At 42.0% G+C, this 27,118-nt stretch overlaps 1 long non-coding RNA gene across 1 annotated transcript in view; it reads right to left on the reverse strand.

Annotated features, from left to right (window-relative positions):
- Nucleotides 1–13,253: 13,253 nt before the first annotated feature.
- LOC107968333 (uncharacterized) overlaps nt 13,254–27,118 on the reverse strand; it is a 398,429-nt gene continuing 384,564 nt past the window's right edge. The window contains exon 4 of the long non-coding RNA XR_010151167.1: nt 13,254–13,374. This is a non-coding gene — a long non-coding RNA (uncharacterized LOC107968333). The remainder of the gene's footprint in view (nt 13,375–27,118) is intronic.

Genomic DNA, 27,118 nt, shown 5'->3' on the forward strand with positions numbered 1-27,118 from the left:
AAATGCCTAGGCAAATAAAAAGGGGTCCCCAGAGAATCTCTGACCCGCCCCACAAGTGTTTACATCAGATGCTTTTGTGCAGATGAGAGAACCTGCCCAGAGCCTTGTCTGAACATGCCCACATGTGCACTGGGGGAATGGGGTGGAGCCACGGGCAAGAGGGAGGAGCCTGGTTTCTTCCTGTGTGGTGGCCTGGGATTCATTCTGGGAGGTGGGGGATCTGTCAGCAAGACTCCATCTTGCTGTGCTGAGTTTTTTTTTTTTTCTTCCCTTTTCGCCCAGTAAAACCCTGTTCTACTCACCCTTCAGTGTGTTCGCATGCCTAAATTTTCCTGGTCGTGTGACAAGAACCCAGTTTTAGGGGAACTAAGCAAATTTCTGCAACATTATCCCCACCCTCCAAAATAGTTTTCCTTCCAGTTTAGACACTTACAGGTAAGTTATTTCCATCAGCCACTGCTCCAGCAGCTGTTGGTCTTTATGAGCTCACTGAAGCTTCCTGAGGTTACAGTAACATTCAGAAATACAAAAATTCTTTACTTTCTTTGGAGCTGCTTCTCCAAATCTGTCCCCTCCCTGACATCCACATGTGAGTTCAGACTCCAGGGAGACACAACAAAGAGGGAGACTTCCCTGCCAGGCCAAGGGCTAGTGGCAGGGAAGAGCCCTCGAGGGCTAGAAGAATGATGTAGGGTGTTAGTCCTGGATTCTGGTGTAGCCCTCCCTAAGATTCCAAGTCCAATCCAGTCTAAACTTCACTCAGTGCTCCTGCATGTTTGAAGCTCCTGATAAGAGACTGTTGGCTGCAGAGGAGTTTCTGAGTGAGAGTAAGATTCTTTGTGGCATTTGTTCCCAGGACGGCGAAGCATGTGGTGAGACGCTGAGTTGGGCCTTTTTCTCAAATAAAGGATGAACTTCAGGACTAGCCTTACCACTGGCTCAAGAAAGTTTGGGTCTTCCAGTCCTGCCAAATTAGGAAATGAGAGATGAAGAAGATGTGCTTTAGGGAAGCTAATCTGTCATTTCTGCACAGGACAGACTGGAAAAGAGTGGACCTGAAGACAAGGATTCCCATTCAGAAAGGAGATAAGTGGGGCCTGCAGCAGGTGGTGCCAACAGTGAAAGAGAAAGGAACAGCTAGAAAGACAGTCCCAAGGAAATGCAATTTGAAACATTGGCTGGCCAGCTGGATATGGAGCAGGGAGAAGAGAGAGGTCAGAAACTCCAAGGTGTCAAGCCTGGGAGATTAAAGGATTCCCATGACTAGGAAGAGGGCCCGATGATTTTGGAGCTGAATGATCAGCCGCTGGATTTGATGACATCTGCCTGCAAAGATGCAGTCAGTAGCAAGCATGGAGGATCTGGAGGTACAGAAAGCAGTCAGGGCTGAAAACTCGGGTCCTGGAGTGACTCACATCTATTGTGAAGTTGTGAGGATGGGCGTGTTCTCTGAGGGAAATGACACAGAGAGAAAAAAGCACAGAGTTGCTATCCAAAAACTGACAAGAGAAGCCCTCTTGTCAGGGCAGAAGGATGAGTGAGAAAGGGAAGGAGAATAAGTCTAAGAAGGAAAATGTATGAGTCAGGGTTCTGCAGATAGAATCAATAAGATATTTGTATAGAGGGGTGGGGGAGAGAGTGGTTTATTTTAAGGAATTGGCTTATACAATTATGGAGGCTGGCAAGTTCAAAACCTGGAGATCAGGGAAGAGCCAGTACTGCAGTTCAAGTCTGAAGCCTTCCTGCTGGCAGAGCTCCCCCTTGCTCAGAGGAGGTCAGTTTTTTGGTTTTTTATTTTTTGAAACAGAGTCTCATTCTGTCACCCAGGCTGGAGTGCAGTGGCATGATCTCAGCTCACTGCAACCTCCGCCTCCCAGGTTCAAGCGATTCTCATGCCTCAGTCTCCTGAGTAGCTGGGATTATAAGGGTGTGCCACCACACCCGGCTAATTTTTGTATTTTTAGTAGAGATGGGTTTCACCATGTTGGCTAGGCTGGTCTCCAACCCCTGACCTCAGGTGATCCTCCTGCCTCAGTCTCCCAAAGTGCTGGGATTACAGTTGTGAGCCACCACATCCAGTGGAGGTCAGTTCTATTCACCTGATTAGATGAGGGCTACCTACATTATGGAGGGCAATCTGCTTTATTCAAGGCCTACAAATTTCAATATTAGTCTCATCCAAAAAATACTTTCAACAGAAATATCCAGAATAATGTTTGGCCAAATGCCTGAGCACTGTGGCCCAGGCATGTTGCTACATAAAATTATCACAAAAGATGAGGACTTGTCCTCAGGGATGCCAAGGATGGGGTTTAAGATAGATAATGGTGATGGAACATGAACACTGTCTCGGAGGCCAAGAACTATGAAGGAAAAGTCCGCTGGATTCTGCATCTGAGATTTGCTGGACCACATTTCTCTTCCTACTAAGTGTAAAATACTGGTTAAGAGCGAGCATGGGCTTTGGGGCAAAAAAATATTCTGAAGCCCATCCTGACTCAGCCATTACTTACTGTGAACCTGCACAAATTACTTTCCCTCTCTCAACCTCAGTTTTCCAATCTCTAAAATAGAAATAACTGTATCTATGAAGAATTTTTTAAGAATTAAATATTTTGGTGTTTCTACTATATGCTAACTGATAAGTATAGCTCATGTTAATATTATCATCACTAATATTCATATTATTTCATCTTGATCATTATCATCTTCATATGTTCCATATTCAGAGGACACAATTTAGAGTAGAAGGATTAAAGAGGGAATGGCTTAAGAATAAAGGAGGGATTAAGAAGGGAATGAGGAATAAGGAAAAATGTGTGCCTGTATTTCATAGCCGACCTAGCATTCTACACTGAAACTCAGTTCTGAGTCTAGAACACTTTTAATTCATTCTCTCTCCTTTTACAAGCAAGGAAACATTTTCAACACTAATACATTTACTTCTCCCAATCTATAGTTCAACAACACAGTCAGAAGTATAGAGAAGACTTACTTTCTCCACCCTGCGCTTCTGTCACCATATCAGCATATTCCTAACTCCCATGGCTTAGCCTTGATTGTGATGCTACTTTCCTAGAAAACTTCTAGTAAGAACGGGGGTCATAGTGGACCACATCACTTCCTTCTCCCAGCATTGCTGAGGCAAATGAGGAGGGAGCAGGTTTAGATCCTCACTACAAAGAGCAGGCATGGATTCTACCTCTTAAACATTTTACTCAGGGTTCCCTGACAATGAAAACTGCCTTTCATTTCTTCTTTCAGCCCATTGGAGTAGAGGTTAATGACTTTGTCCTAAGAAACAAAAGACTCACATGCAATTAAAAAGATCTCAGAAACAAGTCAGGCATGAAGAGTGTTCTAGAAACTCTACAATTGAATTTTTTTTCATTGACAAATGATCCCGCCATCATTGTAGATAGGGTAACATATCTAATTCCTGTAATTCTATACCTTTAAATGAAGCCTGCAGGAAATGCCTTGATGGAAAGGAAGATCAATGGGACTGAAAAGAACGTATTCCACTTCATTCCCCTCTCTGAATTCAATTTCTCACCAGGCACTCTGATAACTTCCTTCTTCCACCCCTTCCAGAAGCCAATTCTGATTTATCCAACCCTAAAAAAGACTATGAAGCCAACGGAGTCACCAAACACCTAACTTAGCAAGGGCCCCAATCTTCTTCTCCAAGCAAACCTCTTCCGCTTTGTAATTCACCTTTATGTTCTTCATCTAGCAGAGAAAGAAATAAACAGGGAAAGCAGAAAGAAAAGAGGTAGAGAGGGCACTGCAAGGCCCAGAGAGTTCACAAACAAAAGAACCTGCCTTAGTATTACGAAGCACCAACCACACTTGCTTTAGGCTTAAATCAGACTTGATTTGGCTCTTCTGAACAAGCACCAGCATCTAAAGCATTCACTTGGCAGCATTATCTGTGGCCTGTTATGTGACAGACACAATGCTACACACTGGGGGATGCCAGTATGAAGATAAGATACGGTCCTGGAATGTAACATTACTCATGGTGTCACCTTGGGCAAGTTATTTAATCTCCCCATGACTCCGTTTTCTCATCTGTAAATGGGGATAATAATAACCTCTACCTCAAAGATTGTGATAAGAATTAAATGTATTATTACATATAAAGCACTTAGTGCTAGGGTAGAGATATCATCACAGGAAGATAGGATACTTGAGAATTCCACCTGGACCTTCACACAGACAATGATCCTTGGGCTGGGCTTTATAAAAAATTGTTTAAGGTTTTAAGAAAAGTGTAAAAGAGATGGAAAGGTCATGCTGGAGGACAGGCCAGCATGAACAACGGCTCAGAGGTGAAAATACACACATTTCTTGGATGGTGAGAGGCTGGAGTGCAGAGGGAGCTGTGAAGGGGAGGCTGCTGGAGCCTCAGGCCTCCTCTCCCAGGTTCTGCAGGGCCTGTGTACCTGGGGGAGGAGCCTGTCCGGATGATCTACAGAGCTCCTGCTGCAAGAAGGAAGCAGTCCTTAACTGTGTCCAAGGAAGAGTGGTTCTGGACAAAGACAGGGAGCATTTCCCATCTGTTCCTGTGACTTCCCCACTGGTGGGGCAGGAAGGACAGAAGGGATGTTTGCCCTGAGATGGGTTCAGTTTAATTCAAGTTTCCAATAATTCTAATCCTTGACCAAATTTCTGTGAGTGGAGCCTTCTGCTCTAGAATCTTCCCTCCTTCTGGGCACTGCCTTCACAAGCATGAACTACTGACAGGCTTTCCTCTGCCCTCACTTTCCAGTGTTCCCAGAACTCTGAGGAAGGAGCACCCCACGTAAGGCAGAGCTGGAAAGGCCATGAGGTGCAGAGGTGACCTCAGTAGCCACTCTCTCTGCCCTCTGATAGGGAGCCAGGCTCTCAGTGGGTGGAGGAGACAGAGAGCAGAGAGAAAGAGGCAGACAGAGACAGAAACACAGATGGAGGGAGAGTCTGAGTGTGTTGGCCATCTTCTGTGCTCCATCTTACAGTGCCATGGTAACCAATCTGCAAAGGTGTGACCTGGTGGAAGTAGGAGTGGTTCCTCCCTCACCATCACTCCTAGTGGCCCCTGTGGAATTTGCACTTCTTGTCCCATGACCTTATGCTCTGCTGGTTAAGGGCCCCAGGTCCCAAGGGGGAACATGGTTGGAATTCTGCTAGAAGACATGCCTGCTATCTATTTCTTTTAGGCTTCTCCTGCCAGTGAAGAAGTAGGCATGGCAAGGAGTTACGTTGTTGGCAGGGGCAATCAGCCCTGATGACCACGAGGAGCCAGGTTGCTGCTCTACAACATGGGGCAAGAATGAGTGCCTCTGGAACCCAGAGATCCCCTGGGGTGTCTCTCAGGGATTCCTGTGCCCATGATAACCATAAGTGGGCCATTTGTATACAACTGTGGCCTGGAAAGGCTCAGACCCGTTGGAGATGAAAGTTCAAGCCACCCCACAGGGTAGCAGCCTTGACCCACCAAAATGCTCACTGTGGTGAGGGAAATGTAGAAACCAAGGTGGAGAATGACGGATCTTGATTGAGGCCTTGGGATCAGTCGTAAGGTCACAGACCATGGCATGTTCCACTAACCCTCATGTCCTCAGGCTTTTTGTAGAGATGACAGATGGCTACACTTTGAAGTCACTGTGGCAAACTTGACTTCATGGGAGGCATTACTAGATCTGAGCATTGCAAGGGGAAGACAGCATGGTGTCCTGTCTCATTTCTTCCTGGACCGCTTTTCTTTCCTGCTGTTGCTGGGCTAACAAGCTTTGCACAGCTTTTCTACCTCAGTTGCAAGCTGTCACCTAAGTTCTGCTCCAAAGAGAAGAACCGCTCAGAACCACAGTGCTGCCACTGCAGACCCAGGCATCATCCCAGGGGCCTGGCCACTCCTAATGCCATGCCTTGCCCCACAAAGTCACTCATCTTGACTGGCGAGGCTGGTTCAGATGATCTCATTTCAGGGACATTTTCCTGGTTCCCCCTTTCATTTGTCCCAACTCACTCACAGCTGAGCATGCATGGATTAGGATAACAACAATGTTTCTGACAGGAAGTGTATTACTAGAACACTTTAAGAACTCCTTGTGTATACACACACACACGCACACACACACGAGTGAAACCTTTTCCTAATATAAAGATTCAAGGTTTTGTAGTGGCTTTAGGTTGTCCCATTTTCTGTAGCAAAGTTTTATACACATACACACACACACAAACACACGCACACAGCGTCTTAAACATAAGTTGATGGAGTGTGAAACTGCACTTCATTTACTGCATAATGGAACACCTTAATGATACTCTTAGATATAATGCCTTTTCTCTGAACCACTTTTCTTTTTAGTATTTAATGTATGTTATCATCACAATTTTCATCTGTTTTTCAGAAATGCTCTACAAAATCTATTTTCCTTGCTGGAAAACTAGACCCAAAGAGCAGGTATCCCTGTCTATGTTGTTAGCAAGTATTTTGAGATGTCTTTAGGGATGCATAACTCCACAGAATTGAGAATACAAAGCCAGGAGACATTAAAAAGATGTCACATCTGTAAGGATACCTCCTGGACTAAGCTTAAATGAACACTACAGAGGGTCTCATCCTCAAAAGGCTTTGCTGGTTGTGTAGGACCAAGAAAGTTATAAAGCTGAAGCCAATAATAAAGCAAATGACCAAGAAGCAACTTTTATATTAATCAGGATTCATTTTTAAGTTGAAGTGACCAAAATACAACTCAAACTAACTCAAGCAAAAAAGAAATAGGTACTGGGGAGAGGGGACAGTAGGGGAACAGGCTCCCACATACTGAGATCTGGGAACACAAAGGGAAGTTATCAGGTCTCTCTCCCTCTCAGCTCTGCTTCTTTTAGTGTGGTGGCCTCATTCTTTCTAACTGAAGAACGATCTTTATTGCAGAAAATTCTAAGCATTATTGTGGGAGATCCAGTAAGTGCCAGAGAAGGATTCTGATTGGCCCTGCTTCAGTCACATGCTTGCATCTTAGTCCAATCACTGTGGCCTGGAGGATGGGACACCATGATTTACCAGACTCTGGTCACATGCCCACACCTGTGGCTTCTGAAGCAGAGCACCAGCAGTGACAGTCCCACCAGAACCGCATGGAACAGAAAACTTGTGCATTTCCCTAAGGAAAGGGAATGCCAGAGAAGGGCAGAAGGGAAATCAGGAAGACAAAACAGTAAATTACCTACCACAAATCCAATTTATTGGTATTTTTCCACTTACACTTAACCAAGCAACGATTTCTCCTGGTCCCATAATGGAAAAGAGGGTTTATCTAGATTCATATATACAAGACTGAAGAGTGAAGAGAGACGCAGAGAATGTTCTAAAATCTGCCAGTAAGCATAATCACACAGAGAAATCTCTGCTTCCAGAGGAGGAGCCAAGTTCAAGTCAGAGGTGAGGAATGCCAACAGGAAAGCTCACTTTCTCCGGGGATATTCAGGCCAACACTAGGAAACCACAGCCAAGTCAGGCAGGGCTTGGGGCGGAACTGCTGACACCTCCACCCTAGCCAATCCAAGGTGCACGCCTGCCTCATGCAGCCCAGCGTGACTCCCGCCATTGGCACACTGTGCCCATCACAGGCTGGAGCTCCTTTCCTCCACCGTCTTCCCAACTCCTGCCAACCAGAACTTAACTACTCCTTTTGGATTCTGCTTTTCACTTGTTCTTCATCAGACTATGGAAGCTTAGACTTCATAATTTGGCTGAGACTTCAAAAATAGTTTTAAAGAAAGCTATTCCCACCCTGCTAAAGTAATTACATGATTCTGCCCCCTTAAACACCCAAAGCCCTAATCTGTGTTCTCAAAACTCTGATCTTAATCGCTTTTTTCCAGTCTTATCTCCAACTACTTTTCTTCATGAATACTTCCTTCATAAACACTGTACTTTAAATTACTCTCCTTCAACTACATTTTTACTTCCCAGACGTTGGCCTTTGCTTTATGCCATTTCCCTCACTTAGGTGGTTTTTTCTCCACCAGAATTCCAGTCTTTCTTCAAATGTCAACTCAAAAACAACCCTCCTCATGGAGACTCCTGTGGCCACCTCAGTGGGAAACAGTCGACATCATTGGTATTAGAATCACCGATGTTGGAAACAAGCTCACTTAAGTAGCTTCCAAGTATGAGATTTCTCTACTTGCCTCCTTAATATTCTGCCATCACTTTTAGAGAGTTATCTCACCTAACTCCAGCCAGGAATACTAATACATGCCCTGGGTCTAAAGAAAATATTGCCTTTGGAATTTGTGTAAGAATTTATGATTGAGACCTCTGAATATGCCATGAAAAATATGAGCCTTACTCTCATGAGCTGAGGGAAGTGAATGTATGTGAATCTATGAATCTCAAAACAACATGTAAAATGTGTAAGGATCTGATGCTACAAGGGTTATTAGTTTGAAATTTGGTGATTTTGCTGCCAGATGTCCATAAACTACACTACCCACTGACAAATACATTTATTAGAAGTTTTTCTTACAAAAAGACATGAACTATTTTATCAGGGAATCTAATATACAAATAGTTTCTAGAAATTGTAAGTCTTGTCATACAGCACACTAGTGGTTAGAGCCTATGAAATATATAAACAACTTCTAATATATTCTTTTCCTTTATAAAATTGTTTAGTTTATTCCATGAATTTAATATAGGTCTATATTTTAAATTGTCTACCCAACAGTTTCCTACTTGTTAGAATTCTGTTCTTTGTCACAGCAAGCTGTTTCACATTGATGTAACTGTATGTAGAAGTTTGTTATTCTTTATTGATGTATGTACTATTTTATGATACGACTATACCACATTTATCCATTCTGTTGACAGTAGTTGTTTCCAGCTTGGGGCTACTGTGGACATTCTTGTGCACGTCTTCTGTTGGACATGTGAACTCATTTCTCGTGGATATATACCTAGGAGCATCGCATCTAGGAGTGCAACTGCTGTGTCATAGGGCAGACAAATATTTAGTTTTAATAGATATTTCCAAAGTGGTTGAACTGATTTCACTCCCTCCTATAATGTATGAGAGTTCTAATTGTTCCACATCCTCACCAACACTTAGTATTATTAGTTTTGAAAAAAATTTTAGCCATTCTGGTGTGTATGGGAATTTGTACTTTCCTAATGAATGTTATTGAACACCTTTTCATATGCTTACTAGACATCTGAATTAATCTTTTATAAAATATTTGTTTATAAAAGATCAATTCAATTAAAAAATGGTTTATTTATTTTCTTTTTCTTGTAGTTCTTTATATATTTTGGATACAAGATCTTTGTCAGACATTTGTATCATGAATATCTTCTTCCAGTCTATTAGTTGCTCTATTAGTCAGGGTTCTTTAGAGGGACAGGACTAACAGGATAGATGTATATATGAAAGGGAGTTTATTAAGGAGTATTGACTCATACAATCACAAGGTGACATCCCACAATAGGTTGTCAGCAAGCTAAGGAGCAAGGAAGCCAGTCTGAGTCCCAAAACCTTAAAAGTAGGAAAGCTGACAGTGCAGCCTTCAGTCTGGGGCTGAAGGCCCAAGATTCCCTGGCAAACTACTGGTATAAGTCCTTCAAGAGTCCAAAATCCAATGTTCGAGGGCAGGAAGCATCCAGCACGGGAGAAAGATGAAAGCCCAAAGACTCAGCCAGTCTAGCCCTTCCACATTCCTCTGACTGCTTTTATACTGGCCTCACTGGCAGCCTCGATTAAGTGTGGGTGGCCTTTCCCAGCCCACTGACTCAAATGTTAATCTCCTTTGGTAACACCCTCACACACACACCCAGGAACAATACTTTGCATCCTTCAACCCAATCAAATTGACACTCAATATTAACCATCACAGTTGCTTAATAACTTTCTTGATGTGATTTGATCAGCAGACATTCTTAATTTAATAAAATCTAATTTATCAGTTTTTTTAATGATAATCTGGCTTTTACATTTAGATATATGATCTACTTGCAATTATTTTATGTGTATGGTATGGAGTTCTAGAATTCAAGAAGTTAAATCCCTTCTAAAATTCTGGCACCTTGGCCAGCAAAACTTTGCAATCACACCTTTGATTTAATTAACGTGAGTAAAAGAAAAGTGAGCCTATGCAAAGAGGAATGTATGCAAAGTGAGCCAATGCCAAGGTGAAACGCCAAGAGGAACATTCTAGTATTCTCTGCAGCTTGGCATATGCTTAAAATACAATTCTTTTCAAGTGAACTCAGCAAATTGGGGGATATTTTTCACCCATCTTCGATGAGGTCATATTTGGGTCTATTGCCATTGCCATGTTTCTCAGCCTTGGCTCTATTGACATTTTGGCTGGATAATTCCCTATTGTCAGCAGCTGTCCCATGCACCCTTGTAGTGTGTTTAGAAGCATTCCTGACCTCCACCCACTAGATCCCAGGAACATTTCACCCTGCAGTTGTGACAACCAAAAAAATTAAAGAACACTGGGATTCTCTCCATAAAGCCTGGGAAAAGACCCAGTTTCACTGCTCTGGACAGGCAAACCTGGTCCTCCCTCTTCTCCTTGCCCAGGCTGCCTTTCCTTGTTGGTAGAATTGGGGTGCTACAGCAGCCTCAGAGGATTGTGGAGGGGATTGACTGAGCTGGTTTTGTGAACCCACAAATGGCTACCGCTTTAACCGTAAACCTCTATTCCCATGTAAAGAATAAAGTGATTTTCCTAACTTCACAGGATGAGTGGCAAAACTGGAATCTGGATCTGCATTTGTCTTACTTGAAAACCTTTTGCTACCACACCTTGCAAATGGATGTATATTTGGGAATGACACTAGGATAGTGGAAAGTTGTATGCACTACCCAACTATCTATCCCAGGGATGTACATGTCAGAGGAAGAAATTCTGCTGTCTTGTCTGAATCTGTTATTTGAGGGAATACCAGGTAAATGCTATCACAGTGACCCATAGTCCCTCTGTTGTAGAGAGATCTAGGCTGAGTCAGCAGGATCTGGACATAGGGTACAAAGGAGGAGGATTCCTGACCAAAAGAAGCAGCAGAAATAGATGTTTCAGTCTGTGGCTACTTGAAGCCTAGCTTTCCCCATCACCCTACAGGGCACAGAGAATAGAGAATCTCTTGCAAGTCAGTCTCCCAGAAGTCAGCCAGGGAAAGAAACACCTAACAGACCAGCAGACCCAACAAGAGACCATGAAGCAGAAGACGTGTCTCCCACAAGGCCAGATCCACCGGACTTTCACTCATGGTCATCCTTGACAAGTAACAGCAGTGTTATGATGTTGCAATCCTGTAATTTCCATTATGATCAATGTATATGTTGGGGGCCAGAGAAAGGCAGATTGATAACTTCATTTAGAGCAAACCAATTGAATTCCACTGAGAGATGCATGACTCATCTAAGAAATGTGCAAAGGGTGTCAAAGAGCACTGAGTCTCCTCCTCTGGTGATTTTTACAAGCCTCATCAATTTTTGTCCCACAAAATACTTTAATTAACATAAAAGTTCTAGAATTCTTGGAGTTAAATCCTTTCTAAAATTCTGGCATCTTGGCCAGCAAAACTTTGCCATGACACCTTTGAGTTAATTAACATGAGTAAAGGAAAAGTGAGCCTATGCAAATGTCGGCTGATCAGCCGTGACACTCAGAAGAAAAGCAATAAAGACAGCCACTGGCAGTGCCTACGACAGCAGTGTCCTGGAAAGAGAGACACTTACGTGGTCCAGATTCCCTTGTTGAAAAATCCTTTCAGCCATCTTAGCCTCACACCGCTACACACTTAAGCATTCCTTGTTCTGATTCCATATGTATTGACTGAATAGAAGCTGGAGGAGTTAGGTCATGCCACTCCCTCCAATACATACATTTCAGACCCTTGATTTACATAAAAGCTGAGAAATCACTGGGGCAAAGACTCAAACTGTGGGGTTCAGTTAGAAACAACACAGCTGGTGGACTTAGCAGATGGTGGGACTTGGTGCAGTGGCAAGAAGAGGGTGTAGGATGCCCAGGGACAGTGGAATGTGCTTGTGCTTTCCTTCCCTCCCTGTTCTCTGCTGCCACAGCACTGAAATTTGCATTTAGTGTTTCTGGTGCCCACATAGGCTGGTGCCTGGAGACAAATGTCTTTCTCTGTCCTTTGTCTGTCTTTATCATGCTCCAGTTTGGTGGGGAGTAGGAAGACTAGTGAAAACCAGCTTAAATGAAGCAATAATGGAGGTGTTGAGACCTAACTCACCACAGGGAAGAGGACGAGCTATGATGAGCCCAAGCTAATGCTAAGATCAGATGTTGGGAGGAAATAGTGGTTCTTGGCCTTGTGCAGCAACTGACACCAGAATCTGCTCTGATCCAGCTCTGCCGGTGTCACGTGTGTGCCTTTCGAGAAACAGTTTGCATAAACAACTCCGCTCTGGGACCTTTGCATAACTAAGAAGGAATATTTATTTACAGCAGGGATAAAGGAGCTTTGGCCTTGAGCCTTGTAGAACTGTCAGGGTTTGAATGAAGTTTATCTACCTGTGATAGCTATTAATAAACAGGATTCATGTGGGGACAAGTATAAGCAGCATCCCGGGGTCTCTAAATCTACTGGGAGAAAAGGCTGAGATTCCAGCAGCAAGCAGAGGGCTCACAGACGTTAAGATTTGGCTCTTATGGAGACTACATCTTTATTCCCAATCTGACAAAGTCAGAGATACCTGGATATCAGTGCTTACCAATCTTGCCCCCACAACTATTTTCAGTCTCTAAGGCATGGGTGATTTCCTTTCCCTATTTAAAGCCAATCTTCCACTTGTGCACTAGATCTCAACTCTGTCACTTACCTGAGGATTTTGCTCCAGCAATTCGCTTCCTTCTCTTATATCTTCAGTTTTTCTTTTCCTACTGGATCATTACCATGAGCATGCAAGCATACTATTATTTCTTCTATCTTTAAAGCAAATAAACATTCTCCTAACCCTACTTTTCCCCTAGCTCTGGCCCCATTTCTTTGCTCTGTCTCCTACCAAACGCTTCAAAAGTGCTGTATATTCTAATCAAGCACTTTCCTCTCATTCTCTCTGAAACCCTTCAATCAGTTTCTTGTCTTTAAAATTGTTCTTATAAAGGTTACCAGTTACCTACACACTCCTAAGTCTAATGCTTATTTTTTGTTTTTATCTAACTTGTTTGACCAGCAGCCTTTGGCATGACTCATCATGTCTCCATTCCCGATTCACTGTTACTCACCGGCTTCCTGGATGGACTTTCTTTGTTTCTTCTCCTATCCCAGTGATTCCACTTTTAGCTTCCTTCATTATTCTTTCTTTCCTCCCAGTGTCTTCATGTTGGAGTGGACCTTTCCTCTATCTGTCAACAGAATGGATAAATTGTGGAATAGTAATATCAGAATACTACACATCAGTAAAAAACAACAAACTTCTGCTACAAACAATCAACATCGATGAATCTTTCAGGCAAAATGGTGAGCTAAAGTAGTCAGACACAAAAGGCTACATACTGTATGATTCTTTCTACAAAAAAATTCAAGAACAGGCAAAATTAATCTTTGATGATAGGAGTTAAAATAGTGGCTACCTTGGATAGTGGTGGTAGGATTATGAATTGAGAAACAAGGGAATCTTGAGGGCTGGAAAGACTCTGTTTTATATCCTGATCTGAATAATGGTTACAAGGGTATGAAAATATTCATGAAGCTGTAGTTTTTTGTAAATTGTACCTCAATCAAAAAGACATTACATAATGGAAGTGCTTACTGAGTAAATGATATTATATCTGGAATTCAGGGAGGAGGGGAAGTGAAAGGGGAGTCTATTTATAAAATATTGATGAGTTGATAATTGTAAAATTGGGTAATGGGCACATGAAGGGTTGTTATACTATTTTGTCTGCTTTTTTAGCTTAAAAAATAAATAAAAAATATAAATATAAATTTGTCTACATAAAATATGTAATAATTGACATTATTGCACAATAATATAATTATTATGTAATAATATTATATTATAATGTAACAATGTATAATATTATTATATAATAATATAATTATGTGATAATATTATTTGTCTACATAATAAAAATTAAACATAAAATTAATGAAAAAGTAAGTCAAATTATATCATCCCTCTGGTTACAACCTTGCCTTGACTTCCATCTCATTTAGAGTAAAAAACCAAAGTCTAAATGACTACAAGTTCCCATGTGCTGTGTCCTTATGGCCTCTGCCATCATTATCAGTCCTCACTCACCCATTCCAGTGATAATGGCGTTTTCCCTCCTTAGGGCCTTTTCTTAGCCTGTTGTCTCTGTCCAGAATGCTCTCCCAGCACATATCTACCCTCCTTCAATCTTTCCTCACATGTTATCTCTCAATGAGACCATACTGATCACCCTATTCAAAACTGCAATCTACCTCCCTGGAATTCTCAATCCCTTTTACCCTAACATATTTCCCTCCATAGAAGTAATCACTTCCTAACATACTGCATAACTTATTTATTGTTTATTGTCTATCTTCCCCCATCTCTCCTCTAAAATGCAAGCTCCTTAAAAGCAAGTATCTTTAATTTTTTCATGAAAGTATTCTAAGCACCTAAACAGTACCAAGGTCCCAAAGCACCTGGCATATAATATGTGCTGAATAAATACTTTTTTAATGAATGAAGAGATGAACAATAAATGCCATAAAAATTACGGATTCTGACTTGACCTCCCATGCATCTTGACTACAAGAGAATGTGCTGGTCATGCCACCATGATTCCTTCTGGTCCATATAAAAGTTTCTTGTTAAAATGGCACGTTATTCTTTGATGGTGTATTGAACATGTTGGGCAATGGGCCTGTCATTCTCATTGTTCCCTATGTCTTTTTTTGTTTGTTTTTTTGTTTGAGATGGCGTCTTGCTCTGCCACCCAGGCTGGAGTGCAGTGGCGCAATCTCTGCTCACTGCAACCTCCACCTCCCAGGCTCAAGTGATTCTTCTGCCTCAGCCTGTCCAGTAGCTGGGATTACAGGCATCCACCACCATGCCCCACTAATTTTTGTATTTTTAGCCAAATAAGATTTCACCATGTTGGCCAAGATAGTTTTGAACTCCTGACCTCAAATATCCGCCCGCCTCGGCATCCCAAAGTGCTGGGATTACAGGCATGAGCCACTGTGCCCAGCCTGTTCCTTATGTCTTAATGAGAAAGATCTTCAGAGGCCTGGAAAGGGAGATCTGGGAGTCTCACTGACCTGGCTTTCTCAGTTTCAGTCAGTTTGGCTGTGATTGAACCCACGACACAGAAAAGCCAAAGAATTTGGATCACAAAATACAGAAACCAGTCAGCATGGCAGATGCCTGACTTGAATAGGCTGGGCTGTGTACAGGCAGAGAATGAGGCATAAGAAGCTGTCAGGCAGGGGCCTGTGGCCTTTCAGGAACAAGAGGGCAGGCTCCATCCTGACTCTTTACTCCCTCTTACAGTGTCTGTTCTCACACAACTCAGGAGGACTCTCTCTCTGGCCCTTCATTCCTATTGAATCCTAGCGACTGTCTGTCTGTTGACAAGGCACAGACTGTCTGTTGACTCTCTGTCTGTTGACAAGGCACCCAAGCCCTGACATGCATGATCCTTAGGCATCCAAATGGAGGCTAATGAGTGCATCCCAAAATGCTGGTCCAACATGATCAATACAGACTCCTTGGCTGGATTCTCAGAAATACGGATTCCAATGCAAAAGGTAGGAAGTAGGGGCTTGAAATACGTGTTTTGTTTTTTTTTTAACAGTGCTCTAGAATATTCTAATTTGCAAATCAGTTTGGGAAATCAGTATAGGCTACTATTTCCAGATACAGACCCTCAACTCATTTCTACAGAGTAAATGTAGCTCTTTTTCTAATTTAGGACAGAATTTGCATTGCAAATACGATAGGCATGTCTTATTATGCATACCTATACCATTTCCCTCCCCCGTATGAATGGTATACCAAAGGGGCAAAAAGTAACCTCAGTAACTCTTAGGATTTCCCTAAGAAGTGAGTCTCCTTTTGTGGCAGTATGACCTTGGTCTGTATATGCAAATTCATAGAAATAAAAAAGAGCAAAGCCCTGCTCCGTTCCCTAAAGGTCACCAAGTCCTACACCAGTGTTACACTGACAGAGGGGTGGGTGGGATGGGGGTTTGTAAATTTTATGACTCATAATAACAGTCCAAGTAATGCAGCTGAGATAAAGAGCTAATCAAATTTCATGCTCCAAGGCATGAGCTGATTACTGCTGGGCCAAGAGGGGATTTATTCTCTGTGGTTCTGACAGGCATAGGGGGCCAGGAGCACTCTCTGAAGCTTCACACCCTACTGACCACTTCTAAAAAGGAGGATCCATGAGTCCAGAGGCCTGACACTTACTGGGCCTGTGTTTTCTCAGATCAAAGGCAGAATGATGGCATGAAGAGAAACCTCAAAGGCAGAAGATTTGTTGTTAAGAAAGGTGGACCAGAACTTTGTGGAATGTACCTGGGGACTCCCTAGAGAACTTGTGTTCCAGGGCCTCATCCAACCTAGAGAGCAGAGAGAACCCTGAAGACCTCTGCTCCTTTCCATTGGTGTCTTATTCTGTCTGTGAAATTAGGATAATGATGATAACCTTTTTGAGGTGGTTGCGAAGATGAAGGTGGGCAAGATTGGATTATGGGGTAGGATTACAGATGGTGCCCCAAAATTATTATTCTGACAATCTGGGAGACATCAGAGCACAGGCCCTTGGTTGAAAGACAGCAATTCTTGGGCCAGGCTCGGTGGCTTACATCTGTAATCCCAGCTCTTTGGGAGGCCAAGGTAGGTGGATCACTTGAAGTCTGGAGTTCAAGACCAGCCTGGCCAACATGACAAAACCCCGTCTCTACTGAAAATACAAAAATTAGCTGGGCGTGGTGGTGGGCACCTTTAATCCCAGCTACTGGAGAGGCTGAGGCAGAAGAATTGCATGAACCCGGGAGGCAGAGGTTGCAGTGAGCCAAACTTGTGCCACTGCCCTCCAGCCTGGGTGACAGAGCAAGACTCTGTCTCAATTAAAAAAGAAAGACAGCATTTCTTGGGCTCAATAGCTTTGTGTCGTTAAGAACTTTGGCTCTGGATCAGAAGCATACACATAGACCCAAAGCCTGAAGAGTTTTTAAGAGAACTATAAAACCCCAAACCCAGTAATTATTCAACCTCTAAGGCAATTCTTGGGCCCCATAACTTGCACCAGTAAGAAGTGGGATGCCAACACTGTTTTACACCCCCAAAATGTGTTTTACACCCCCAAAATGTGTTTTCCCCGTGCCCATCTAAATATTGCCATGGGAGACACAAACTAAGAAAATCCTTCCAGGAACAAACCTGGGCATTGAAAGGTAACCCAACCATGGGGCTAACAGTCATAACTCCATCCTACCCCCAAAACTTCTCCAGCCCTGTGGAGTCTCTCAGTTGGAACTGAGATGAGACTAAGCTGCGCCTCCCAGTGCATCCCTCAAGATGGCTCCAGAAGGCTGTGGCTCAAGCCCGTCCTCCTTTAGGTAGGCTGGTCTCTCTTTCCTCTTCCCTAGGCAAATCCTCCTGATTTTTTGGATCTTAGATCAAATCACTCCATTTCTACTCAAAGTCTTCCCTCACCATCCCAGGCCACAGAACACTTTCCCTCCTTAGAATTCCTTATAACTTTTTACCAAGCATCGATATTGTACACAGCAATAATCTCAATAATCTCTATTTTTGTTAAAATGAACAAATATAAAGTCAATATATTTCAGCAGAAAGAGTTCTGACTTTGAAGACAGGCCCTGGTGCCTCTCCTTGCTAGCCAAGTAAACTTTGGAAAGTTTTTACCCTCTCTAAGACATGGGGGTCACCATCTGTTAAATGCAGATAATCATACCTTGTGGAGTAATTGTGACGATTAAAATAATGCTTGTAAATCACCTAGCACACAGTAGGCATTTAATACACTGGCTATTAATACTGGTCTCATTTAATTTTTCATATGCTTCTGTTTTATGTATCTAACTAAAGTTTAAGTTGTTTAAGGATAGAGTTGAGTCTCATACATTTCTATATTCTCATAGGTTAATGCCTACAATAAGTGTTCTTGAAATACAGTCACGCGTTGCTTAACCATGGGGATATATTCTGATAAATGCATCATTTGGCGATTTCATCACTGGGCGAACATCACAGCTTGTACTCACACAAACCTAGATGTCATAGCCTACTACACACCTAGGCTATATGATATAGGCTATTGCTAGCAACAAACCTGTACAGCATGTTACTGTCTTGAATACTTAGGCAGCAGAGCACAATGGTAAGTATTCGTGTATCTAAACATATTTAAACATAGAAGAACAGTAAAAATATGATGTTATAACCCTATGGGACCACCGTTGCATATGTAGTCCATTGCTGACTGAAATGTCATTCTGTGGTGCACGGCTGTATTCGTGACTAAAGATTAAAGTAACATTTGGTGTAAATCTATTTTCTTCCCTTTGGTGTTTCCAAAATACTATCCTAAAGAGAGCAAACCTAAGTCTGGGTTCATAGCAAATGCAGTGTCTTTTTTCTAACAGTTATAGAAGCAGATGATCAGTGGCCCATGGATTCCAGGTGAGGATCTGGGACCCAGACATCCAGATATTGAAAACACAGGGATGGAGTCTGTATGGAAAAAATTAAAATATAGCAAAATGTGAAATACGGAAGAGAAATCTTTCAATTTCCCAATGGAAGTGAGAAAAGAGTAAGTAAAAGATCCCCAAAAAGAACCAGGGCAATAGATTCAGGTACTAGAGACCAGTGGTAAAAGGGACTTTAAAACAAATTAAGGTATCCTGACTTAGGATCCAAGTTCTTATATCGTATCTGCAGAGTCAGGCATCCATACGGGTATCCACTCCAGGTTAGGCAGGAGCCTGGGGGCAGCTGGCTAAGATGCGTTCCCAAAGCTTCCTCCAGGCAGACACTGATGAATATTCTCTCTTTAAAACTAAACAAGAAAAAAACCTCAAAACTTCAAGGTATACAAGCTGATTTATGTTTGAACTTCTCTAAGAGCAACTATGTTCTCTTTCTATATTCCCAAAAAAGGCAAAGAAAAGTATTGGTCTTCCAAAACAAATAGAGGACGGAGCTGCTGCTGTTGCATGGTGTCTAGAAACTCAGACAACTTCATCATTCCATATTTGCATCCAAGAGAGAGAAAGAAAAACTACAATCATTTTCCATTTACCCATCAACCCATCAACCTCCAAGTAAGTGATCTTTAGGTCATTTGCTTCTTGCTCACAAAGGTTTAGTGATCTTTCTTGAAAGACTTTCATGTATTCTAGGGGAAAAGTGCCTCTCCAGGCCAAGCCCAGCTCTTCCACATTTGGGGTGAGCTCCCTGATTTACCACTGGAGCTCCTCACATTTCTTTACCTTGACTTCCTCTTCTGCCATCAGGCCTTGCACTGCCGTCAGCCTTGGAAAAGCCTCATAACTCTGGATGACAATATCTAGACCATTAAGCCTACATACTTCAGCAAAACTGCCTCACTGCTGTCTCTGCTCCAGGTTATAAAGATTTCTCAGAGCTTACACAAGCCTCTCAAGAACTGGACTTGAGGGGTTGCCCTCAGAAAGCCGCTTCCAAGACCAAAGCCATTTTTCACTCAAGCACTCTGTCTATGGGGGCCTCAAACTACTGCACAGTAATGCTGATGATGCTAGCTCTGAGGTATTACCCAGGCATGGCCCATTGCTCAGATCTCAGAACTGGTGATCAGAGCTAGCTTGATCACCTCAAAACATATATGCATTCATACATGGATTCTGAAACATGAGCGTCAATTCCCTTTACTCATCATTGCAGAAAATCCACAGCCTACAGTGAGAACAAAAATCCACTCACTAGAATTACAAATAATCTGGTCAAGATGGTATAAAGTCAAAATCCCTGTATTATGTCTAATAATCTTCAAAATTCCCATATAACTTGAAACATTTCTGGTGCTTGGTAAGAAGGAAATTTTTCCTGGAGCCTATAAAGTTTGGGCTTTACTGAAACTACTAATTTTTTTTTTAATTTTTTTTTTTTTGAGACGGAGTTTTGCATTTGTTGCCTAGGCTGGAGTGCAATGGCCCAATCTCGGTTCACCGCAACCTCCACTTCCTGGGTTCAAGCGATTTTCCTGCCTCAGCCTCCTGAGTACCTGGGACTACAAGCACGCGCCACTAGGCCCAGCTAATTTTTGTATTTTTAGTAGAAGACGGGGTTTCTCCATGTTGGCCAGGTGGTCTCAAACTCCTGACCTCAGGTGATCCATCCACCTCTGCCTCCCAAAGTGCTGGGATTACAGGCGTGAGCCACCGCGCCCGGCTCTACTAATTTTTAATGCCCCTTGGCTGACATTCCCAAGCTTCCTCTTCTCAGCCCCACATCCCAACTTTCACCTCCAGGCAGACTAAAACAGTTGAAGGATGACATTGTCAAACAGACAGCCATATTTTAAAAGCAAGTGTCAAAGTCGAGAGTATACATATCAAAATTTGCAAGTGTTCATGACATTTGCCAAGGAAACTGTTCATTTCCTGTGGTGCTGCAGCCAAAGGCTACAAGATGGTGCAACGTCAGTATCTTGTCCCTCTCTGGTGCTTGACAGTGGAATCTTAGTTATGAAATTCTGTGTAGCCTGTACAAACTAGACTTTAAGGATCTTAATATGCACTGGCACTTATTTTGAATTAGGACTCTCCTTCATTATCATATCATATCCTTGCCATTTTAAACTTCTCACGGGGAAGTCCATTTAAATCAGCACTGTCCAATACAACTTTTTGCAGTGTTGGAAATCTTCTGTCCAATAAAAATCCAGTAGCCACATATGGCTACTAAGCACTTGAAATGTGGCTAGTACAACTGAGGAACTAAATTTTACTTACTTTTTTAAAATTTAAACTTACATTTAACCACAGGAGTGCAGTGACTACCATATTGGACAGCACAAATTCTAATTGTCATGACATGGAACAATGCTTGCTTCCCCAGCATTTTGAAAGCCCCAGAATGATAACCTGGCCCAGAATGACACATGGATGAATAAGAGGAATTAAAACAAAGTCCATATACATCAAATATCAAAATGAGTGTGAGACAGCCTCCCCAGATGCAGTTTCCAAAGGAAATGACCAGTTTAACTGGTTCCATGATACTTGCCCCTTTTTCCCTGCCAGATAAAGGCTATTAAAAAACAATCAAAGTGTGAAGAGGGCAGAAAATGTGATGAAGAGATTCTTTGGAGAAAGTAGCTGCCACTGTTACCTTGGGATCTGCCTATAGTCCTCACAGAGCTTGGTAAGACAAAAGATGGCTTTCCTGTAGACATAGGAGGGAGAGAAAGCTGGGCCAGAGCTGGTTAAATCCTGCCCATGAAGACTGCCTTGGAGAGCAGTGGGACTCCAAAAGCACGAGCCAGGATGGGGTGGACTCAGCGATGTGCTGGTAAATGTTTAAGAACCAGCTCTCCAGAAAGAAAAAAAAAAAAAAGGCTCTGATTTTTTGCATTTGCCAATTTCTTGGGTGTAAATACTGCCTCGTGGCCAATTTCCAGCCACCTGTCTGAAGTCTCTCTGGAGTTGGGAATGGACATGCACAGTCAGCTTTTGTGAGCTGATTGTATTGTAAGTCAGCTCCAGCATTCGGCTGGTGGGCCACCAGGGAGCCATGGGTACAAGGGAAACAGCTTGCCTAGGAAATAGACAGCATCCCTTATAGTCCAAGACTTGCATGTGGGAGATTGCTAGTGACAAGTGTATTTGCATATCCCAGGAGAGAAAGAATGAGTTTTAACCACTCTCCACCAAGAGCAAAAGCTGCTCAGCCAAGTCAGAGCTTTCCTTTCCCCTTACCTCTCCTCTTTCTCTGCCCCTTCAGCCCTTGCAGGATAGAACATAGGAGTCTGGGAGTCTGCAAGAAGGTAAGTAAGAGAAAGAGTAGAACCTTAAAGGCAGGCAGCTGCCAATTATTGGCCTCAGCCCACTAAAAAGAAGGCGATGTCTCTCCTCTGAATGAAGACTGAGACATTGATTAATGTCATGGACTGGATTGATTCTATTTACTGAATTGAGATTGTGTGTTGAGACTCAAAATGACCATAGGACCATCTATTATTTACCAAACATTTTCTAGGGGCAGGGGATAAATTTAAATCACCCAAAAACTGATAATGATAGGGTTGAGCTTTTACTACATCATGAGTTGTGCATGCTCAACACAATTTTGACAAAAATTTTCTGCTGACTGAAGACACATTAAAAAATAGCACCCTGTTTTGTTTTGTTTTGTTTTGTTTCACTGTGTTTTTTGTTTTTCTTTTTAAGAAATTCTCTTTTAACCTGTATGAATTCTGGGGTGAAAAAAAAATTTTTTTTTTAAGAGACAGGGTCTCACTATGTTGCCCCATTTGGCCTTGAACTGCTGGACTCAAGGGATCCTCCTGCCTCAGCATCCTGAGTAGCTGGGTCTACAGGCATGAACCACCAGGCCCAGAACCCTGTGTGAGTGTCCCTTCTTCCCCTCTCTTCATGTTCACAGCATATCTTATTATTGTTAATATTGGAAGTCAACACCCCAGGAATCATCATCAGACTCATATTCTTTATTGAGAAACAAGGTATGACGCTTGGGGCAGGATGGCAGCAAAAAAGTCATATAACCTAAAGTCCCTGACATAAACAATGTGCTCACTTGGAGGCTGGGGGTGGTATTTAGGTAAAACCAACAAGATGGGAATCAGCATGACCTCTTGCTGTGTAGGACAATCAGCCTTATGAGATCTTTAGTCACTCATGTCTGATAGTTATTTTTTTTTAATAACTTTTAAAAAGTAATAGTGGAAAAGAAAATAGTTATTTCAAGTATTCCAAAGCTCTCAAACTCAAATGAGTAGCGTGTTCACCTTCAGTTTCAAAGTAAGCCCCACCTCCCTACATTTCAAGGGCAAGGTGAGGTGGTGACCTCAAATAGGACATGGTAGAAGGCGGCACGTAGCAGAGGCTGAACGCCCAGGACAACTGCTGGGGTCCAGTCTGCCTGCTGTGTTAACAAACCTCAGAGAGACTCTAAGACAATACCCAACGGATGAGCCTGTTGAATGTAAAGGACCCTAAAGTTAGGCTAGACCTACAGGGGCTTATTCTGTAAAAATACATTTTCTATTTACAGCTTTTGAAAGCCATATGCGATCTGTCTGCCCTGAAGTGACTACTTCATCTCCACCCAGCCCTTGGCTGGCAAAGTCAGGAAGACTCCAGTCTTTCCTGAAGACCAGGGGAGAGTTTATAACTCTAGCATCAAAGTCAGCAGCTGTTCATCTAGAAAACAACTTCCTAAAAGTCAATGTCTTTGCCTGAAGCTTTTCTTCCCAGATCTCCTATGGTGAAACAACCAAAGGGAAGAAGAATGTGGGCAGCCCTCAGTAAGACAGGAGATGAGCATCGACATTGACCCATTCTTTCCTCCAGTCCTCGATGCTTACCTTGTACATTCTTCTTTGTCTTCTGACTCAGTGCCTTTAGGGTATGGACGTTGCCTCGTCCCACACAAGCCAAGCATCAAATGGATGGCTCAACAAGGAGGCCAAGACCAGCTAATGTTTAGTGAGCACCCAAAGGGGCCACACTGGAGAGAACAGCACAGCTCCGTCTGAGAAACAGCTGTTCCTTCCTGCCTGAGAGGCAGAGTGATAGAAGATATCACAGAATGTTGCTGCTTTGTCTTCCACCCTGAACCCTCCACGACCTCCCTGTAGCTTCCTGATTTTAAGTAGACATCAAGTGATTCTTAATCCTTTCTGGGTCTTGGAACGATTTGAAAATTGTCAACAGTACTGGGATTCCCAGAATAATGCACATATGTACATACTCAGATATTCCCCAAGCCCTGGATATAATTTTAAGAGAGTTCACAGACCACACTCCCCCACCCATCTGTGGACCCAGATTCTGTGGGTTCGAGATTCAGAAGCCCTGTTTCTAGGCAGGCCCTCTGTTGCTAACGCCCCTCGAGAACATAACCCTAGATGATTATCCCTTCTTCCTCCACTCCTTCCCACCTTCTCCAACTGCTGGGTTTCAGCACAAAGATTGCTTGCCAGTTAAACTGGCACCATGGACCGCGCAGTAGTTGTTTCTTGGGTCTAGAGGAAACAGCCAGATTCCTTTAAGTAAATCATGTCTTAGTTATTGATTGTCTCCACTTGAAGTTTTTGACAATCTCTGATTAAATCATAAACCACTGCATCCTCCATCTCCTGCTTCAGTCTCTCAAACCAAATGTCAGTTTCTTTGTAGCCCTTCAATTCAAAGTTTGCAAATTCTGGATCTAGGCTTCATTCTTTCACTCATTTAAGCACTAACATCTATTGCATAACTATTAAATGCCAGGCACTGTTCTAGGCATCAGGGACATAATAATGTACAAAACAGACTTCATGTTAATTTACTTATTCTCTTCCAAAATGCTAATTCTAACCAGTGCTGCTTTAAAAACCATTATAATTATTACAATAACTGCCTAAGTTATAAGCTCTATTCTAAATAGTTAATATGTATTATTATTTTTCAGAAAACTCTATGAGGTAGGTATTATTATTATCATTCTTATTTTACAGAAGTGAAAATCATAAAGGTTAAGTAATTTGCCCCAGCTAGAGAAGGACAAAGACAAGATGTAACACGAGGCAGTTTGACTAAATTACTTACTGCTAAATTCAGCATCCCTGATTATGGTTACAAAGCAAGATTAGATTCTTTAGCACTGTTGAAATGTGAACAGATGTATTACAAAAAAAATTGTCTAGCAATGTGCATATATTTAAGTAGCCCCGAGGGTTATCTGTGGTTGCCAAGAGGCTCAAAGTCAGCATGAATATAATCAGGAGGCACTGATGACTTTGTTACCCAGAGATGGTTTGGGGATCCGTCAAGAGTATCATGCACATGGACAGGAATGTGAGGCAGAGGATTACTGGAGTTGAGCTGGCAGTCAAGGGACAAGCAAGCCAAAAGTTATAAAAAACATATTTTAAAATTATATATTTTTAAATAATCGTGATGGACAGAAGAGATTGTAATCCTGAGGCAATAACTGAGAAAGTATTGAGTAGGTAATAAAAGGCCTGAGTAGGCTGAAAAAAATGTTTTAAAATAGCAGTTTCCTGTATCCATGGCTTCTAAAGACCTCCGTTAGTGCGAATAGTAACTCAAATGAAATTTAGAACCAAGAATAATTGAGAGGGGTAGCTCCCAGGCAGGAGTGAATTGTGTTTTGCAGGATTTGAAGATTATACAATTTGGATGACTCTTCTTTAAAAAATTACTAATACCAAATTAGATCTAGGGCCTTGGGAAGGGCCTGGAAGCATAAGCTACATTACTTTTATAGCAAACCCAGCTTGGACTCATGGAGAAGGTTGCTAAGAAACACATACATTGCTAGATCAGGACAGTGGTGATTCTGATAAGGCTGAATGCCCAATTTGGAGAACTTTGTGATCCAGAGAACAGTGATTTGAAGGCACTTTGACATGAAGATGCAACACAACAGTGGATGTGGTTTGAAGGAGGGCTTTGGCAATCCAAACAACTGAAAGAGACATCCTGTGTAAATTTTAATGAGATATCAATTTTTGCCATTCAATTTCTCAATTTTAAAAAATTATACTGCTGAGCCAGCCTCCAGCTAACTTATACAGTACCTATGTACCATTTACAAAAATATGTCTATTTAGGCTGACAAGGTGGAAAGACAAACCCCTTTTGGGCAGGTGGGGTGGTATTGTATGACAATCTGGTGGAGCTTTCAGGCAAGCATTTCTTTCTTTCAAAGCATTTCTTTCTTTCTCTGTGGTGTCGCACTTGCAGGGAGCAAGGCTGGGCAAGGGAACTGCTGAGTGAATTTCAGCCCTAATTCATCCTCTCAGCTAGGTACCTTTGCACAGTGTCCAAACTGTACAACCAAAGAAGGCAGTCCTGTATCTACAGGTGTAGTGATTTTAACAGCATGACTAAAGGAACCTAAAAATGTGCAATCCTCTGGCCCAGAAAGTCCACTTCTTGGAATTTATTCTAAGAAAATTATCAGGGAAAAGTACAAGTACAAATATTTATATAGAACACTTCTAGAAATAGTGTTTATATAAAGAAAAATTGAAAACAACTTGTATGTCCAATAATACAACATGGATAAATTAACTTGTGACTCAGCCTAACAATAGAATACTGACCATCCATTAAATGAATTTTAAATGGCAAGAGGAAATGTTCATGACATAATTATAAATTAAAAACCAAGAAAGGAAACTATGCAGACTATAAAAATATGTGTGTTTGTTAAAAAAGACCAGAAAACACCAAACTATTAATATTAAAAGTAGTTATCTATGGAGCATTATCTGTGGATTACAGGCAATTTTATTTTCTTATTCATATTTTTCCATATTAAAATTTTTTTACCTTGTAAATGTCATACTCTTACCTTTATTGCAAACATATTTTAAAGTCGTATCCAGACTTGAAGGGCAGAGACAAAATTGGAGCAGTGAGTGAATGTTGCCTTGACCTCATGGGTGTAGTGTTTGCACCTCATTGATTTCCACTTTGCATCAAGTCCCATGCCTCTGGTGGCTCGGGTGTGCCTTGCTTCATTACCCTCTGTCCTATAGTGATGGATGGTCATTGGAGGAATGCGATATCTCCCTATGACTATCCCTACTTTTCAAAGCCCCAGGAGTATCTCCATGTACTTCAGCACTATGACAAAACAGCTTTGGGTCACTAAAGACACTTATCCAGAAGCCACCATAGAAGGTGAAGATAATGTGAGTCAGACTAGAGCAGCTAATTGACTTAGCTATTGACTTTCAGATTTATGGGACACCACTGCTGAGTAATTAAATTTACTGAGCTATTTCAACAAGATATTAACTTTAAGTAATCCTCACTAAACATAAATTGAGAGCTGGATTTGGGTTTTGTTTTGCTGTTTTTCATTTTGGTATCAGTAATTAAAGATTATTCAATTATGAT

This window comes from Pan troglodytes, chromosome 15 (assembly GCF_028858775.2).
Source record: "Pan troglodytes isolate AG18354 chromosome 15, NHGRI_mPanTro3-v2.0_pri, whole genome shotgun sequence".
Taxonomy (NCBI): domain Eukaryota; kingdom Metazoa; phylum Chordata; class Mammalia; order Primates; family Hominidae; genus Pan; species Pan troglodytes.